Here is a 21,107-nt window from a genome sequence, read left to right as displayed (position 1 = left end):
TAAAGTTAATAGCTTTAATTACTTTATCTAAGATGTGATTCATCCTAGCTCCAACTATTTAATGATCATAAACAATTAGGAAACAAATTCATGCAATTAGATCTATCAACTATCACACAAAATCTAAATTGTAAGCAATATAAACTAGAACTAAAACATCTTAGGGTTTAAATTATCAAACACAAGTACAATCAAATAGAAGCGTCCAATAATAGAAATCAACACATATGGATTAGGTTCATCTTCACCAACAAAAGTAAAAGGTTTTTAGCCTCTCATTGTAGCAGAAAACACATAATATCAATGTAAAGTAAGCTACACATAAGTAATTATAAGCAAACCAAATGGATCTATGTATAAATCTTCTAAATCTTCTTCAATACTGGAGCTAACTTGATTTTCGATCTTATTCTGAGTTACCAAGGGCATTCGGTCTCAGTTATCCTCAGAAAACCAATTGCTAGCTTCCTCATTCGACCTAATGCTTGGGAATTTATAATTTCCAAAAATATATTCACCACGTCGTGGTTAACCGTCACCATGATGCGGTCGTTGTTTGTATCTTGTGTTCTCCAAGTCACCCGATTGGTCGAGAATCTTCCCTTCACCACGTCATGTTGGAGGATCACCACGGCGTGCTCTTCAGTCTTCAAGTCTTCTTTTTCTATTTTCCTGCTTCCAGCTCCTCGTTTACTTCCTTTTTCTCCTAAGCAAGTCTTTGCTGCTACAAAACATATTTTAAACATAAAAAGTATATTTTGTTCCAAAATAAACATAATTGTAGCTAAAAGTATAGAAATATGCATTAAATATGTTGTCAAAAATACCCCACACTTGGCTTTTGCTTGCCCCTAAGCAAAAATGATTTTATTATTACCATATCAAGACTTTAGCTACCAACATCGCACAAGAAAATCCATTTTGAGCATCTCTATTACTCCAAGACCGTAATGCATGTATTTGTATCTAAATTTTCCTAAGAACTCCCCCAATCCTAAATACTCGAAATCTTCATAAACACTTCCCCACTTCTTTTGAACAATACTCATTTTATGCATCCCTCCAAATATATCCTCCGACATCTATCTTAACCTCAAGGTATTTTTGGTTAAGCTCCCAAACATACATATGGAAAAATAACCTGGAAAGAAAAATTGAAAATAAAAATAACTTGGCAAATTGTCGTATATCTGAGTCTTCAACTTTTGGATTTTTTTCATGATATCCTTTGATCTTAAAAGCTTTGTATACTCTTATTCTCTCAAATTTTTGCAATTTTTTTCTTTTCTGTTTTTCTTTTCTATTTTTTTTTCACTAAAAACTAAAACCTAAAAAAACGTATTCTTAAGCAAGAGAACTTAACTTCAAATCTTATTGGTTAGAGGCATTAGTCTAAGGTGAAATGACTACATAAGCTCACTTGGATACATTTGTGGAACACGATGCTAAACATATTTTGGCCCTCAAACTAAGTAAGGTCGTGTTTTTGTTCCATGATCTCACTTGGATAGAGAAGCCACAAATACACTAGAACATATGTTGGATCAAATAAACATCGAGACTTGCATCAGATCATCCCACACAACACTAGAAACATAGGACTCAACACAAAAAAATAAGAAATTTTAACTAGATTCAATTTTAGATTATTATTTCAAATCTTTCTAATAACAACATTTTTAAATCCTAGTCAAGTTTTCAATTTTTTATTAATCAGTATGCTTGTATTCCTATATTCAACCCCCTATTCCACACTTAAATGATGCAATGTACTCATTTCTAAACAATTAAAGAACATAAAAACAAAGAGGAGAAATTAGAACAGACTCCCCTGGGATAGTAGTGGCGAGATCTAATTCTGAAACTAGTTTGGTAAACCTTGGACTTCTTGTATAATGGATGGAAACGGTACGTCTTCTTCTTGTGATCGCAAATGTGCCAAATCGAAATAAACCAAAGAACCATTCTTCAAAAAGTGTGTTGATCCTCTGCCACGACATGGTAAAGCAACGCCACGTCATGGTGTCATATTTTAAATCATCATGATCACAAAATATAATTTTCCCACGACGTGGTCGAATGATGCCACGTCGTGGTAATAGGTTTGATGCAGTCGTGATAAAACTGAATACCACGATGTGGTGATGATGGACATGTCATGGTGTCTTCTCAGAATGTCTTCAATAGTCAAAATAATTCAACGACTCTTCTTAATGCTTATTACCATTCCCGATCTTTCCTTTCTGTAAAATCCTTTCAAAAACTCTTTCTTCATCAAGTGGGAAACACTTATTAAAAAACAAGGTCTTTAATTGTAATCTTCACAAATTACATGACTTCTTCTTCCATTAAGCTCCTTCATTGCTTCACTTTCTTACTACACAGCAAAAAATGATCAAAATAATAGAGAAAAATATGATCATTTGGCTAAACTAAAAATAAAAACTAAAACCAAAAAGAAATCAAAAGGAAAAGAAAATGCAAACTCTTAAAAATCGGGTTCGCTCCCGAAAACCTCTTCTTTTTGAGGAGTCATGACCCGGACTCCTTCCCACTCTACGTTGTTGCGGTTGGGAGTGGGATCTCCATTTTCTCCTTTTGCTCTTTCCACTTATGTTTGTATGCTTGAACCCTTCTGATGTATTCCTTCTTCTTTTGAGTAGTGCCTTGTTCATGTTTACGCTTCACCCCTTTATTCTTACCTTTCACTTTTTTACTTTTCTTCTCATCTATCTCCATCTTGATCATTTTTGGCTCCTCTAATTCCTTACCCATGTCTTCATCAGTTATCTCAATTATTCATATAAATCATCTTCCACTTTATCACTTGCCTCTTCCACTTGAGCCTTATGTGTAGTGAACGTGATCACCTCAAATGTCATAGGAAATGAGGCTCTTGGTTTAGAACATTTAAAATTTGCAACATGAGGCTTCTCCAAAATATTTTATTTACACTTCCATCATCTTTTAAATTTCAAATAGATCATCAAAATCTTCTTCCATACCATCCATCTTTGACACGTCATCTCTTGGCATTTCATGACTTACTTTTGGACTCATCTCGAAAGTAATTTCTTCACATGCGACACGAACTGTGAGATTTGAGTCGTGGATGTCAACAAGAGCTCTTGAAATACTCAAGAATGGTAATTATAGGAAGGTCTTCTTGTTTTTTCATATCCAATACCACAAATCAACCAAAAAAACAAATTTTCCCACCTTCACTAATAAATCTTCAATGATTCTGTGTGGGTTAGTGATTGTGTGATCTGCCATTTTATTTTTCATCGTTGTGTCTTAGAGCCATAGTAGACTAAGCTTCTTGTAGAAATAATATGGAATAAGATTTATGCTTGCCCCCGATTAGGCTAAACCATTTATAAAAGTATAATTGCTAAATTCACAAGGCAAAGTTAGTTGGCCCGGATCTCCCATTTTGATTGGTAACCCATTGATAACCACAACTGAACATAAATCAATAACACAATGGTTGATGCTTTTTCCAACTCCTTCCTATTAGTCATAACATCTTTTGAAAACTTTGGAAGTTTAGCTATTGACTTCAAAATGGAGCATTTATCGAGAGTGGGAGCACTTGTTCCATAAACTTCTTTTGTTTGGGCTCCAGAGAATGCTTAATGGCTTGAGAAGGGAATGGAAAAGGAGGATGATACAAATTTAAAAGAGAAAAATTCCTATCCTCTCATGACCACGACGTGGCGAATCATAAGAATGTGATCCACATTTTGCTCTTTTAGCTTCGGGATTCCTTTCTTCCAAACACGAATCGGGCATGTTAGTAGCTATTTCATGGATCATAAATGGATCATAATGAACTTTCTCTTCAATGTAAATTGTCGTGACACGAGGTTGCGGTTTTTGGTCTTGATTTCAAGGTGGTAATCTCTGATTAACAAGTGTTGTTAATTTCCCAAGTTGAGTCTCTATGTTCTTGATGGAGGCTTGATGTTTCCTCACATTAGCATAAGTAGCATCATTCCTTTTTTTAGGCTTCCATAAACCTATGAAGCACCGCCTCAAAATCCATTGTCTTCTTAGGTGGTGGTTGTTCTTTTTGGTAAAAATTTTGACCAGTTTGTCTAAATTTCTCATCTTTTTGCTTCTTGTACTATTCATATGGCAACCACTCCTTTTTGGGCTTCTTCCAATCTTCATCAAATCGATCACCACTTGAGTAGTAAACTTGTTCTTTTCGATTACCATTCTCATCTAAATCACAATACTTAGTCAAATGTGGCGCACCATAATTGCCACAACCAACTCTTATTGCATGGATTGATTAATCCATCTTTGTCATCCTTCGATCCATATTCTATAACTTTCCCAAAACCACAACCATGTTCTCATTCCCTCCATCTCCTTTACCTTTATTAACATCCTCTTATGGGTTATGATACTCATGTGAGTTCCTCGCAAACTCTTCATTCAACTCTTTCATAATGGTCGGTTCCTTCTTCATCATTGGTCTATGAGAGTCAAGTAGTTGCCTTGTTGTGACATTCACTCTATCAAAGAAAATGGACACTTCTTGTTGGACATTGAGATCATGTTGAGGACAACTTCTAAGCAAACCCTTGTATCTCTCCCCAGGCTTTATATAAGGGCTCTCTAAACTCCTGTTGAAAATTCTCAATTTTTTTCGTGAGTTTTGAGATATTTAAAGGTGGACTAAATTGCTCAGAAAAAGCATCATGAAGATTTGCCCACGTAGTAATGGATCCGAGTGCGAGTGATTTCAACCAAACCATAGCTTCACCGGTGAATGTCACCGAAAGCATCCTAAGTAACACAGATTCTCTTGGCATGTTAGGAACATTGAAGTAATTTTTGCAATGTCCTTTACTTCATCATTATGCTTGAAAGCGTCTTCATATTGTTTCCCGACGAAAGGTATGTCCTTGAGCATTGATAGAATATGCCCCTTGAGCTCAAAACTTCTTTTAGCTGGTATCTCATGTGGTACAAGATCGGGTCCATTATCTTCACATATCCTCTTCTTGTAATCCCCCATAGTCATTCTCGTTATATCCGCTGTGACAACCGTCAAAATTCGAGTTAGTTATAGATTTGATAAACTTAGTTGCACATATAGGCACAACACATATTAAACTTAGTAATTAGAAGCTAAGTTATAACCTACTAGAAACTTGGAAACAGATAGAAACAATGGATGGTGTACTTAGATTTCACCTTGATATGTGAATTCTACATCTACTAAGCTGTAGTGACTATCCATATTTGGATCACTCTTTGACTCGAACAACATTTCATGAATCATATACACACATCATGCACTTGACCTAGAAGTAGAAGTTAGTTCAAAGTCTCATAGAAACTTAAGTCAAATTTGAAGACTAGGACTAGTATACTTGATTCCTCAATTTCGCTTGAATCTCGGAATCACTACATAGAATGCCAATAAACCGATAAAAAATAAATTACAAACATTATTTATAACTATAAAAGAGTTATAATACCATAAGATAATTTAAAGTCTCAAATATTCTATTTATTTTGATATTCAAAGTTTATTAAACTCCAAAACCCTAAAAGCACTAAAAACTCATATTTATAAACTTTAACCTTAAAAATCCTATAAAAACAATTATGAACCTTATAATATTATTTTATCATAATAATTATTATGAAATAAAATTCAATGAAAAATAAAGATTTAGTTATTAACATTTACCCTTGATTTATAAGTCAAAAATCAAGAGTTTTATGCATAAAAACTCGGTTAAGGTGCACATTTTATAAAAAGTTGGATATTTTTATAAAAGATTTGAATTTTTATAAAAGAAACAAGAGAGAGAGAGCCTCTCCTCCCCTAAAATCGGATCCCTCTCTCCCCATATCTCTCTCACACTCTCATTCTCCAACACACACACACATCTCTCTTCTTTCTCTCTCTAGAAAACTCTCTCTACCTTCTCTCTACTTTTTCTCTCCAAACACCACTCCATTCTCTCTTCCTCCCTCTAAGAACCAAGAAATTTTCCAGAAAACAAACCCAAGAACACTCCTCAAACTCGAAATCTTCATCATCTTGTGGTATTCTTGAAGGTAAAACCGATTTCTACTTCACTTTTCCTTCAAGTTTTGCTCTTTTTCTTACACTTTCTCCTTCTTCATCTTCTTAAAACTTGTTTTCTTTTTGTTAAAATGGTTTTTACAACATGATGGATGTGTTTTAACACCATGCATGTATGATAAACAAGGTTGCATGTTCATGATCTTAGTGCAAAAATCGATTTTAAGGATTAAAACATCAAACTCAAGTTAAGAGTTTTTGAGAAACAAAATTTTGTTCATAAATGCATGTATACATTTTGATAAGTTTTAATCTTTTGATCTCTGGAAACATGACTAAAATATGAGTTTATCATGATATATTTAAAATACTTGAAAAGATTTACTCAAGGAAATGATGAAAACCCACTTTTCTAACCAATCATCATGCATGCAATCTGCCAGATATCTTTACCTGACTTTAAACTGTCATATCTCACTCATTTCTTAGCCAAAATTCGTGATTCTTTTTCTGAAATATAATATGTTGAGTTAGCTTTCAAACCCATCTGACCTCACTGGAAATTCCAATATTTCGATTTTTACCAATTTTTACAAAACTGTTGCTCAAACAGCACTTTCCTTATGAACATTTGTTTTGTGTTGCATGTTCAAAGTACTTATTCATCACTAAAAATCATTCAAAAATTATTTTAAACTCTTAATATCATGTATTAATAGGAACAAAAAGATCTTGATTCAAAAGTCTTTGTAACATGTTGCAAAAATTGTCAAAATAACATCAATAATCTTTACATAAATCACAAGAACCAAGTTTTCTCTATACATTTTATTGAGCCTTTAGGCATGGTTTTCAACATCAAAAATAAGAAAACAATTTTTCATTGTTGTTAAATTGTATGAAGATGCATTCTGGAAATGTTCAGCTCAATATATATTTTCTTTATTTTTATATGAAAATTATAAGAAAATAGAGTGTTAAATCATATAAAATACTTACACTAGTAAATAAATTCTGGAAAATTTCTTGGATGATTATTTAAGTTAATAAACATCTCCCATCAAGTTTCAATGACTTTTGTTACTGTTTAATATGGTTTTGAATTTTCTTTTTGTTTAGCCCCAATAAATCATAAAACCACTTTAGACAAGTTGAAAAGTATGTATAACAATTTTGCAGCTTCTACCAGAGGTATAAGACTTAGAAAAATATTTTCAGAATTTTTCATAATGTATTCCTATTTTTCTCAGATTTTTGTATTTATAATGGACTAAAAATAGAAAAAAAATAGTTCTGCTCATCCACAATTCATGCAAATTTACCAGAACACCTTGTAGTACATTAGGAGGTTACATAAAAATTTTGATGATTTTTCTCTTCTGTATACTATTTTTCTCCTATTTTCTAAGATTAAATACACTTAAATACACAAAATCGGATTTCAGTATATAAAAAACACATTTGGTATTTTTCCCAGATTATTTACTCTGAAAATGAAGTGTACAAAAATTTTGGTAATTTACTTTAACTGTTTAATAATTATTCTCCAATTAATGATTATTTAAGAGGATAAAACAAAGAAAAATAGAAAGACTAATTGAAAAATATCTTTTATATTTTTCACAGCTTCTAAATGTATAATAAAAGTGTTACAAAAATTTTGGGTAATTTTGGAAACTGTTTTCTATTTATTTCAATTTTTATTAGATTAAATGCTCAAAAATCACAAAATTGGGTTAAACAGTTTAGAAATCAATTTTTATATTTTTCCCAGCTTAATAATGTTTAATAACAGTAATACAAAAAGTTTGGGTAATTTTGGAAACTGATTTCTATTTTTCATGAATTTGTAACTATTTAGAGAATTAAATATATGAAAAATGGTTATACATATTCATACTCCATGAAAATTTATCTAGAAGTCTTTTAGTACATTTAGAACCAAAATCTGAAGTTTGGTAATTTTTATTAACTGTTTAGTATTTTTCAAGATTTTATGGTTATTCAAGAAACTAAAATCGTGAAAAATAGTCAGACAAATCAAAAATTCAAGAAAATTTATCTTGAGGTCTTTCACTTCAATTAAAACTGAAATGCAAACTTTGGGAAATTTTAGAACTAAATTAATTTAGTTTTTGAATATTTAATCATTGGAACACCTCTTAAATTGTTAAATATTAGCATTTCAATAATGGGAAATTTCCACTTAAATTGTTATATAAGAATTGATTCATTGAACTTTAATTTTCACAGAAAAATGTTTGTAACTTATCAATATTAAATTTTGACACAATATTGGCATAATTCTATTGTAGTAGTAAGTATACTAGTGTTAGATTTCGATTAGAGACTCACTAGCGAATACCATTATTGTAGGAATCGATAGTGGTACAAGTGGAACTTAGCTCAAGACATCATTTTCATCATCTCAATGCATATTGTGAGTATTCACGCACTCCCCTATTTTCAGTTTTTATGTTTTGGGGTGGAAAAGCATGTCCCGAAAAACTATTATTTGAATGTTGTATTTAAATTTATTTGTAACAAACATGATTGCTATTTTATTGCTATGTCTCTCTATGTATGTCTATGCAACACGGAACATGAGAACTTATCGTACTAAGGCCCTTCCCTTATCTCTAACCATTAACTCTTTGAGCCAATGGTCATTATGGATAGCGCTATTAGGAATTGACAACTCCTCACTCGCCCTATTGATGGAGTGCATGATACCATATTCATCTATGGAACGATAAGCATAGATCTTGATAGGGCTTCAGTCATAGGTTTGGTTGAGACTCATTGTTTGCTCATACACATACAAACTCGTTTCTCGTTATAGCAATAAACTTGTTATTAATTATAGCAATGAACTTTGTTTTTCATTACAACAACGAACTTTTATTACTGAAAACTTATATACATGTTTTAGCAATGAAATTGTTTGCTCCTTGTAGCAACGAAATTGATTGCTCATTTTAGCAATGAAACTTGTTTACTCGTTTGAGTAACGAACTTTATCTTCCATGAGAATATGAATGTTGCATCTTATTTGGGCAACATACTTTATCTCTCATGATGACAAAGAACTTTGTTTTTACAAACTTATTTACTCATTTTAACAATATACTTTTATTATTGGAAACTTTTATCAAAACTTTGATTTCAATTCATGGAACCAATATTATTTTGTTTATCTGTGAGTACTCACCAACTATTTTTATAGTTGACGCTCGTTTTACATGCTTTTTCAGGAATCATCGAGTAAGTGGCACTTAGGGACACTTCACTTTTAGGAGCATTCGCATGTGTTGTATTTCAATTTACATTGTAATTTCTTTTAAAAGTTGTTCAAACCCATTGTGAATTTGTAATGATTTTTAATACTATGGTTGGTGTTGTCTTTTAACTTTTGCGATGAAACCCTTTGTACTGCCACGCCCTGTGTTTCCGCTTTAGCGAGGTGTGACAGGAAATGGTATCAGAGCCGAAGGTTATAGAGAATACCGGTTTTCCTTTGGAGAACTACAACTATAGCCAAAAAAAAGAAAAAAAATTTCTAAACGTTTTTAAAATATAGAACATACTACTGGTATAACTAATTCGAGTACGCATTATTGGACTTTAATTAAGTATAGCCTGACCAACTATGCTTAATTAAGGAAACTTAATGCGAGGCTTGAAACGGTTATAGTAGAATTATGTTCAAAACGATTTTCAGTTTGAACTCTTGAAAAACAAAGTTTTTCGGTGTGCGTACGGGCATTGCATATTATAGGCATTCATCTAGGTCCACTTAGAAACTAAGTGCACTTTTACCACAATGTCTTTATTTAAAAATATTCTTGTCTCTTATCAAGTGCTAGGTTAACCACTTAGGTTATATCACTAGCCACTCTAGGAGCAATGCACATAGTACTAAGAATGGGTATTCCTCGGTAGCTATTAACTTTAGATGTAAGGTTAGTAGCTAGATATACACTAGTAATAATCTTAAGTCGAAACCTATGCCAATTATTCCTTAATACCTCTTCATCGTCTTCGTATTAGAGTTACAACTAGGAAAAAGCGTTTCGATACCGACACAAATGATAATTGGAGCATCGTGTAAGCAGGTAGATGAGTCGCCACTAAGTAATCACTTTGATACCATTGGCGGGCATTCCGGATTCGACTCACAAGGAGACACGGAGGTTTAACCTATATGTGAGATCTTATTTCTACGCTACGATTTAGGTCTAGGTTGTTTCCACCTTGAGGTTAAAACTTAACATAGGATATCCCTTTGACCTCTATAAAAGGTCGTCAACTGCATTGACGCCATAAAATGTTTTTCAAACAATTTTTCTTGTCCTTTATCTTAGGAAAAAGACATCGGTACTCGCCTTATACTCGTCCTATACTCTCCTTAGTATTTAGGTACGATCAGCTACACTAATCTACTTATTCCTTAATTCTTAATCTTCCATCGAAAAGTTATTTCGTTTCATCGGTTTTATTTATCATTGATAAAATACTTTATAACCACTTCATACAACTTACTTGACCTTTCCTAACAATTTAAGCCATATTCTCGATAAAAATCTTTTGACAACTTGCTTTAACTTAACGCTTTTCTTCAAAACTCAATTTAACCAATATTGGTTTTTACCTTGCTATTTCAATTTCATTTCAAATCCATTTCAATGGATAAATGTGTTTTTAAGGGCATAGAAACCATTTTAAACCTTGATTACCATTTTGGCACGTTTTCGAAAAACTTAGAAACATTTTCTTTTATAAAAGTGTTTAAATTCTATGCTATAAAACATAGACATATGACATTGAAGTTCATATTATGTGTAAAAGCTTCATCGGATCTTTCAAACCACTTTTGTTTTGACTCTTTTGACCATTTTCTCATTTAGGCATTGTACCTTACTTAAATGTGTTTTCTTGAATCCCAACATGATATTTTCACAACTTTCTACTTCACACATGTTTCTAAGATATCTCTAATTCCTAAATTTCCAACACACATCATTTGTTTATTTTATTTCAAATTAGTTTTATAATCTGTGTTTATAAAACTTACAGCATTGCAAAACTTAGTGTTCACTTTTAAACTTCCAGCGACGTACTTTTGACAATGCACGATTATTCATCTAAATATGTTAAGTCTTTACATTATCCGTTTTAACCATTGTTGGACCCCAGTCAAAAAGGTCAAAACTGTCAGATTTTCAATTACAAGTTTTAGTGTTTCTTCTTTTTCACAAATGGAGTTTAACTTAATATATAACTCGTGAATTTTTAGCAAACCTTAGAAAACACTTTAAAACTTCTTCATTTCTATTTAATCATCAATATACATCACATATTGAAGTTTGAAATATATCTCAACCTGGTTTTAAATCTACCTATATGTATTGTTCTTATAATTTCGACAATAACAATCATTGCCGCCGCTACCTTCCTTTTTCTTTCCCCCAAACTTTATTTCTCGCTCTCCTTTTGATTTTAGATCTCGCACGCCATAATATTAACATAATACATTGTCTAACTTTGTTTCTATTTATTTTGCTTCTCTTGGTACCATGTTCGTACACATATAGACTAGAAGTCTACCCTTTCGTTTTGAGCGATTAATACGTGTATAGTTGTGAGTCATAACTTCGATTTAGTCAACTTTGATATATTCAATTATGCCTTTTACCATATACATCTTGTTTTTATTTTTAAATCTACAATAAACAAGTAAGCCTTATTTACATTTGCTCTTTCGTTCTAAATTTGGAAACTTGATTTAAAATGCAAGTTTCATTGTATCTTTCGTTATAAGTAATACACAAGATGAATACCTTTATGCTTATAATTTTTCTATATCCGAAAAATATATGTGAAGGATATGTATCATTATGCTTCTTCTTTTCTTTAAATACATCAAAAGTCTTGAATTTTACTATTACATATTCTCTAAATGATTGTTTTTGTAGAAACACTAAATTAAGAATCCACTATTTTCAATTATCGATATTTTTACACGTTTCTTAAAATAGCATTCTAGTTTGTAATTTTCAGTGAGTTCCTAAACTCTCAACTTTGTTTTCATAAATATTCTGACTCATAAGCTTGAACTTGTCCTGACTTAGACAATTGGACAATTTCCCAAAAGTTTAATACAAATATTTCTATACAAATTCCTTTAATGACGACTTAAACCTTTAACCTTAATTAATATTTATATTATTTTACTACTTTGTTGGATCGTCACACATGTATCTTCATTATCTTGCAATTATTACACATTTTGATAATAGTGAGATTAATTATCATTTCTAAACACACATTTTGATAACAATGAGATTTTTAATCACTTCTAAACACTTAAAATGCTATATACACAATGTGATTTAATTTATAATAAATTTTCATCGCCTCCATTTGCACCAATGACTCTCTAAATATATTTATTCTTCGAATAAGGTTTTATTATTGTAAGAGTAACCGTAGTAGTAATTATAGCCTCGGAGATGCTCAATCATTTCGTAATTTATTTTGTCGACGACACTTAATTAGCCTTTACATTTGAGATGTACCAAAACTTCGTTGCCTACCCTTACTACGTATTTTTAGGAACTTACCCTCGACCGCTTCTCTTTCATTCGTGGTACCCCTTCTTATTTTTGAATATATCTTTTCCAGATTTAGTAGCCAACCCGAAAGTGAACAAATTGTTCCTAATCTCTTCTTTTTTTTTAGCGGCGAAGTTACACTTAGTGTTAATTTAGAATGCGACTTAAGCATCAATGCGGATTTAACGCTCAGTGCAGTTGGTGCTTCAGCAAAACTTATAACGTTCTTTTAAGTTAGATAATATCTAACTATATAATCTTTTTCAACTAGGTCGCCATGGTTGGATCATGATTTCCATGATCCTAATTTCTCGCAATCTAGACTGTAGAACTCGAATTAGGGAAACATTAATTTGATTATAGCTAAAGAGTTGGGCTGTTCCCTTGAGGAATTAACCCAAAATAATCAAAGAGCTCTTCAAGTCATCATCTCTCCAATTATACAATTGTATTCGGCTGAGTTCTAATAGAATGTGTCACGAATTGAATTTCGGGACGAAATTCTTTCAACCGGGGGAGACTATGACAACCGTCAAAATTCGAGTTAGTTATAGATTTGATAAACTTAGTTGCACATATAGGCACAACACATATTAAACTTAGTAATTAGAAGCTAAGTTATAACCTACTAGAAACTTGGAAACAGATAGAAACAATGGATGGTGTACTTAGATTTCACCTTGATATGTGAATTCTACATCTACTAAGATGTAGTGACTATCCATATTTGGATCACTCTTTGACTCGAACAAAATTTCATGAATCATATACACACATCATGCACTTGACCTAGAAGTAGAAGTTAGTTCAAAGTCTCGTAGAAACTTAAGTCAAATTTGAAGACTAGGACTAGTTCTTGATTCCTCAATTTCGCTTGAATCTCGGAATCACTACATAAAATGCCAATAAACCGATAAAAAATAAATTACAAACATTATTTATAACTATAAAAGAGTTATAATACCATAAGTTAATTTAATGTCTCAAATATTCTATTTATTTTGATATTCAAAGTTTATTAAACTCCAAAACCCTAAAAGCCCTAAAAACTCATATTTATAAACTTTAACCTTAAAAATCCTATAAATACAATTATGAACCTTATAATATTATCTTATCATAATAATTATTATGAAATAAAATTCAATGAAAAATAAACATTTAGTTATTAACATTTACCCTTGATTTATAAGTCAAAAATCAAGAGTTTTATGCATAAAAACTAAGTTAAGGTGCACATTTTATAAAAAGTTGGATATTTTTATAAAAGATTTGAATTTTTATAAAAGAAACAAGAGAGAGAGAGCCTCTCCTCCCCTAAAATCGGATCCCTCTCTCCCCATATCTCTCTCACACTCTCATTCTCCAACACACACACATCTCTCTTCTTTCTCTCTCTAGAAAACTCTCTCTACCTTCTCTCTACTTTTTCTCTCCAAACACCACTCCATTCTCTCTTCCTCCCTCTAAGAACCAAGAAATTTTCCAGAAAACAAACCCAAGAACACTCCTCAAACTCGAAATCTTCATCATCTTGTGGTATTCTTGAAGGTAAAACCGATTTCTACTTCACTTTTCCTTCAAGTTTTGCTCTTTTTCTTACACTTTCTCCTTCTTCATCTTCTTAAAACTTGTTTTCTTTTTGTTAAAATGGTTTTTACAACATGATGGATGTGTTTTAACACCATGCATGTATGATAAACAAGGTTGCATGTTCATGATCTTAGTGCAAAAATCGATTTTAAGGATTAAAACATCAAACTCAAGTTAAGAGTTTTTGAGAAACAAAATTTTGTTCATAAATGCATGTATACATTTTGATAAGTTTTAATCTTTTGATCTCTGGAAACATGACTAAAATATGAGTTTATCATGATATATTTAAAATACTTGAAAAGATTTACTCAAGGAAATGATGAAAACCCACTTTTCTAACCAATCATCATGCATGCAATCTGCCAGATATCTTTACCTGACTTTAAACTGTCATATCTCACTCATTTCTTAGCCAAAATTCGTGATTCTTTTTCTGAAATATAATATGTTGAGCTAGCTTTCAAACCCATCTGACCTCACTGGAAATTCCAATATTTCGATTTTTACCAATTTTTACAAAACTGTTGCTCAAACAGCACTTTCCTTATGAACATTTGTTTTGTGTTGCATGTTCAAAGTACTTATTCATCACTAAAAATCATTCAAAAATTATTTTAAACTCTTAATATCATGTATTAATAGGAACAAAAAGATCTTGATTCAAAAGTCTTTGTAACATGTTGCAAAAATTGTCAAAGTAACATCAATAATCTTTACATAAATCACAAGAACCAAGTTTTCTCTATACATTTTATTGAGCCTTTAGGCATGGTTTTCAACATCAAAAATAAGAAAACAATTTTTCATTGTTGTTAAATTGTATGAAGATGCATTCTGGAAATGTTCAGCTCAATATATATTTTCTTTATTTTTATATGAAAATTATAAGAAAATAGAGTGTTAAATCATATAAAATACTTACACTAGTAAATAAATTCTGGAAAATTTCTTGGATGATTATTTAAGTTAATAAACATCTCCCATCAAGTTTCAATGACTTTTGTTACTGTTTAATATGGTTTTGAATTTTCTTTTTGTTTAGCCCCAATAAATCATAAAACCACTTTAGACAAGTTGAAAACTATGTATAACAATTTTCGCAGCTTCTACCAGAGGTATAAGACTTAGAAAAATATTTTCAGAATTTTTCATAATGTATTCCTATTTTTCTCTGATTTTTGTATTTATAATGGACTAAAAATAGAAAAAAAATAGTTCTGCTCATCCACAATTCATGCAAATTTACCAGAACACCTTGTAGTACATTAGGAGGCTACATAAAAATTTTGATGATTTTTCTCTTCTGTATACTATTTTTCTCCTATTTTCTAAGATTAAATACACTTAAATACACAAAATCGGATTTCAGTATATAAAAACCACATTTGGTATTTTTCCCAGATTATTTACTCTGAAAATGAAGTGTACAAAATTTTTGGTAATTTACTTTAACTGTTTAATAATTATTCTCCAATTAATGATTATTTAAGAGGATAAAACAAAGAAAAATAGAAAGACTAATTGAAAAATATCTTTTATATTTTTCGCAGCTTCAAAATGTATAATAAAAGTGTTACAAAAATTTTGGGCAATTTTGGAAACTGTTTTCTATTTATTTCAATTTTTCTTAGAATAAATGCTCAAAAATCATAAAATTGGGTTAAACAGTTTAGAAATCAATTTTTATATTTTTCCCAGCTTAATAATGTTTAATAACAGTAATACAAAAAATTTGGGTAATTTTGGAAACTGATTTCTATTTTTCATGAATTTGTATCTATTTAGAGAATTAAATATATGAAAAATGGTTATACATATTCATACTCCATGAAAATTTATCTAGAAGTCTTTTAGTACATTTAGAACCAAAATCTGAAGTTTGGTAATTTTTATTAACTGTTTATTATTTTTCAAGATTTTATGGTTATTCAAGAAACTAAAATCGTGAAAAATAGTCAGACAAATAAAAAATTCAAGAAAATTTATCTTGAGGTCTTTCGCTTCAATTAAAACTGAAATGCAAACTTTGGAAAATTTTAGAACTAAATTAATTTAGTTTTTGAATATTTAATCATTGGAACACCTCTTAAATTGTTAAATATTAGCATTTCAATAATGGGAAATTTCCACTTAAATTGTTATATAACAATTGATTCATTGAAATTTAATTTTCACAGAAAAATGGTTGTAACTTATCAATATTAAATTTTGACACAATATTGGCATAATTCTATTGTAGTAGTAAGTATACTAGTGTTAGATTTCGATTAGAGACTCACTAGCGAATACCATTATTGTAGGAATCGATAGTGGTACAAGTGGAACTTAGCTCAAGGCATCATTTGCATCATCTCAATGCATATTGTGAGTATTCACGCACTCCCCTATTTTCAGTTTTTATGTTTTGGGGTGGAAAAGCATGTCCCGAAAAACTATTATTTGAATGTTGTATTTAAATTGATTTGTATCAAACATGATTGCTATTTTATTGCTATGTCTCTCTATGTATGTCTATGCAACACGGGACATGAGAACTTATCGTAGTAAGGCCCTTCCCTTATCTCTAACCATTAACTCTTTGAGCCAATGGTCATTATGGATAGCGCTATTAGGAATTGACAACTCCTCACTCGCCCTATTGCTGGAGTGCATTATACCATATTCATCTATGGAACGATAAGCATAGATCTTGATAGGGCTTCAGTCATAGGTTTGGTTGAGACTCATTGTTTGCTCATACACATACAAACTCGTTTCTCGTTATATCAATAAACTTGTTATTAATTATAGCAATGAACTTTGTTTTTCATTACAACAACGAACTTTTATTACTGAAAACTTATATACATGTTTTAGCAATGAAATTGTTTGCTCCTTGTAGCAACGAAATTGATTGCTCATTTTAGCAATGAAACTTGTTTACTCGTTTGAGTAACGAACTTTATCTTCCATGAGAATATGAATGTTGCATCTTATTTGGGCAACATACTTTATCTCTCATGATGACAAAGAACTTTGTTTTTACAAACTTATTTACTCATTTTAACAATATACTTTTATTATTGGAAACTTTTATCAAAATTTTGATTTCAATTCATGGAACCAATATTATTTTGTTTATCTGTGAGTACTCACCAACTATTTTTATAGTTGACGCTCATTTTACATGCTTTTTCAGGAATCGTCGAGTAAGTGGCACTTAGGGACACTTCACTTTTAGGAGCATTCGCATGTGTTGTATTTCAATTTACATTGTAATTTCTTTTAAAAGTTGTTCAAACCCATTGTGAATTTGTAATGATTTTTAATACTATGGTTGGTGTTGTCTTTTAACTTTTGCGATGAAACCCTTTGTACTACCACGCCCTGTGTTTCCGCTTTAGCGGGGTGTGACATCCGCTATCTCTTCAACCTTATTTTTAATCTCTACGTCCGAACCTTCTTCGGTGGATGTTTATGTCTTGAATCATATTCCCTTCTTGTCAGGCGTCCTCTCGAAACTTTGAAATCCTTTTTCAGATTGAAAAGTGTTTGTTGACTCATCGACTTTCTTGTTCTTATTTTTGTGAAAAGCTGATTCTGGATCTTGAAGTGGAGGAACTATTGGAGGTTTAGATCCACAGCTTATAAATCACTTCAATAAGAAAAAAAAACAAAACAGAAACACATAAAAGGAATAAAAATCACTAAAGTGAAATTTTATTGAGACGTAACCGCGACGCGGTAAATATGAATACAATGTGGTTGCTATTCAGAAAGCAAAGTAAATGCAGAAAAATAATTTTTTGTGGTTTTTAGCTCACAAAAAGGATCGAGTAACTAAAAGCAATTAAACTATAAATCAAATAAGTCCTTCCCTAACAACGACACCAAAAACTTGATACGCATAAATATATCTATAAGTTTTAAAATTATAACCTAACAAAACTCTACTAACTATGCACTTATAGGCAGTGTACCTAATCAGATTATATAATAGCTCAGGTAAATGAGGTGTCGAACACATGGACCAGAATTCAAAAAAATAAAGTAACAACTTCTAATTAAACTAATAAACAAACAATGATTGAGGCGGCGGGGGGGGGGGGGGAGTTTACTGATTTTGCAAGATTAGAAGAACTTAGTATCAACTAACAATTAAGCAAGCAAAGAAAACAAATTAACATCAAGAATTAAAAGAATACTTCTGCTTAGATCCAATTTCACCTTCTCCTATGGTTGATATCTAATGGATGGATTACATTGATTACCAATTTGTTAACTAGCTATTATAATCATATATCTAGGCCTACCAATTTATGAATCACTAAGCAAACACCAAATTGACAATAAGCACAAAGTGGACTACGAATGATAAAAGTTATTTTCATATGATCAAGTTAAACAACCAATTAAATTAAGATTATTTATCCTCTCTAACACAGTTAAAGATACTAGCTTTAATTCCTTTATCTAATAAGTGATTAATCGTAGCTCCAATTATTTAATGATCATAAACAATTAAGGAACACATTCATTGAGTTAGAATGATCAACTATCACACAAAATTTTATTTGTAAGCAATATAAACTAGAACTAAAATGTGCTAAGGTTTAGATTATCAAACACAAGTAAAATAAAATAATAAGCATCCAATAATTGAAATAAACACATATGGATTAGGTTCATCTTAACCAACAGAAGTAAAAGGTTTTTAGCCTCTCCTTGTAGCAAAAAACACACAAGATCCATGTAAAATAAGGTAGACATAAGTAATTATTAGCAAACCAAATGGATCTATATAGAAATCTTATAAATCTTCTTCAATCCTTGAGCTTCACTTGATTTTCGATTTTCTTCTCAGTTTCCAACGATTTTCAGTCACAATTATCCTCAGAAAACCGATTATTACCTTCCTCATTCGAGATAATGTTTAGGAATTTATAATTTCCTAAAATCGGTTCACCACGTCATGGTTAACCGTCACCGCGATGTGGTCCTCGTGTGTATCCCATATTATCCAAGTCAGATGATTGGTAGAGAATTTTCCCTTCACCACGTTGTGTTGGAGGATCACCACGACGTGATCTTCAGTCTTCAAGTCTTCTTTTTCCGTTTTCCTGCTTCTAGCTCCATGTTTGCTTCCTTTTTATTCTGAGCAAGTCTTTACAGCTACAAAACATATTTTAAACATAATAAGTACATTTTGTTCCAAAATAAACATAATTGTAGCTAAAAGTATTATAAATATACATTAAATATGTAGTTAAATAAGTACATATATATATATATATATATATATATATATATATATATATATATATATGAAATATAACCAATAGTTAATGACATTTGTCACTCTTTCCAACATTTACAAAAACAAATTGTGATTCCAATCATTGTTAACATAGTTATGTTCAAACAACAACTCATTAACCTGGTCCTGCTTACAAAATTGGTGCTTGTTCCAATGGTGATTTTCATTTTGATGGTGAAATATTTTCTTGTGATTTCAAAAGGTGGTTCTTGTTACTAAAAAAATAACGGTGGAGAGATCGTAAGTTTATGTTTCAAATCTGGATAGTTGGCTTGATCTAATCCGTTGATTTTTTCGTAATGATGAGTATGGTTTACAAAATTGGCATCTTCGTTGTCATTAGATGGACATTAAACGCTATAATTGGCGATTTCTCTCTCTACTTATACTAGGATTTTTCAAATTCAAATATTAACCGTTGGAATTCCTTTATCCATATACATACCCTTTTTCGTACCCATTTACCTTATTACACACTCAAATTAACCTTTACGAAAATACCCAAAATTCTTCAAATCTTCATAGTTGTTCTTCATGATCATACTCAAATTTTCATCAATGGTGGTTGTTAATGAAAATGTTTTATTCATGGACCACTCTGCGTCTTTAGTTAATCTATCCATCATTGCAATACAAAATTTAGCTGCTGATTTGGACTCATCGAAGTACCCTATAACCGTTCAACCAATTATCGAATGTCTCAATGTATCAAATTTGAAGAAGGCTTTGACACACTTTGAAGAATTTCATATATCTACTTTGATCCTTTCCTTGTAACCGTAAGGGTCGAAATTATATTATAAGGTGTCGAAATGTAATGTTATTTTACAAAGGCATATTGTGTCGAAACTAGAATGCTTAGTCCTTTGTAATTTTTTTGTATGCTTTACTGTTTTCCTATAAATAGGAATTATTACTTAGAGTTAGATAAGAGTTTTGGGAGTCTGTCTTGTCTATTCTCTCTTTGTAATCGTGAAGCATAATTGAGCTGAAACAAGATCTTATTTACTCCCGGTGTTCTTAATTCTCGTTACTCTGATTTTACGTTGAATTACTCGACTCAATACTTCATCAATTGGTATCAGAGCAGGAATCATATCTCTGCGATCTGATCTTCATTCTGAATCAAAAGGTTTTTGAATCAAATTCTGGATTCAAAAATTTCCACGCCTTTTGTTTTGAAAATCGTTATTGATCTACAGTTGTGATTCGATCTGCAACTGATTTGTTGAATCGAGTGTTCTGTTTGAAATCTCTAATCGTTTCAACTTATTTTTTCCAAATACTCTTAAGTTTTTCTGAAAAATTCATCCGTACGTTCATGGCTAATTTCAACCTGAACTCAATGACATCCTATTCTCATCTACTAGGATCTTCAACTAAGATTCCTATGCTCATTCCTGAATACTATGATCAGTGGGTTGATCACATGCAAGACTACTTAAACGGGCTGGATGAGGAGCTCTGGTCATGTATTACTGGAAATGGTACTCCTCCACCAAATGTTCAAGCAATTGGATCTTCATCTGAGACTTCAAGTGTTACT

At 31.2% G+C, this 21,107-nt stretch overlaps 1 non-coding gene across 1 annotated transcript; it reads left to right on the top strand.

Moving 5' to 3' along the window:
- The first annotated feature begins 4,562 nt into the window (after positions 1-4,562).
- Positions 4,563-4,670, top strand: LOC145110396 (small nucleolar RNA R71). Its single transcript, XR_013709775.1, has one exon. It is a non-coding gene; the product is annotated as a small nucleolar RNA R71 (small nucleolar RNA).
- Positions 4,671-21,107: the final 16,437 nt, after the last annotated feature.

This window comes from Lactuca virosa, chromosome 4, assembly GCF_052849685.1.
Source record: "Lactuca virosa cultivar CGN04683 chromosome 4, Lactuca_virosa_CGN04683_v6, whole genome shotgun sequence".
Classification (NCBI taxonomy): domain Eukaryota; kingdom Viridiplantae; phylum Streptophyta; class Magnoliopsida; order Asterales; family Asteraceae; genus Lactuca; species Lactuca virosa.
Note: the sequence above shows the minus strand (reverse complement) of the source record. Positions and strands in the feature narration are given on the sequence as shown.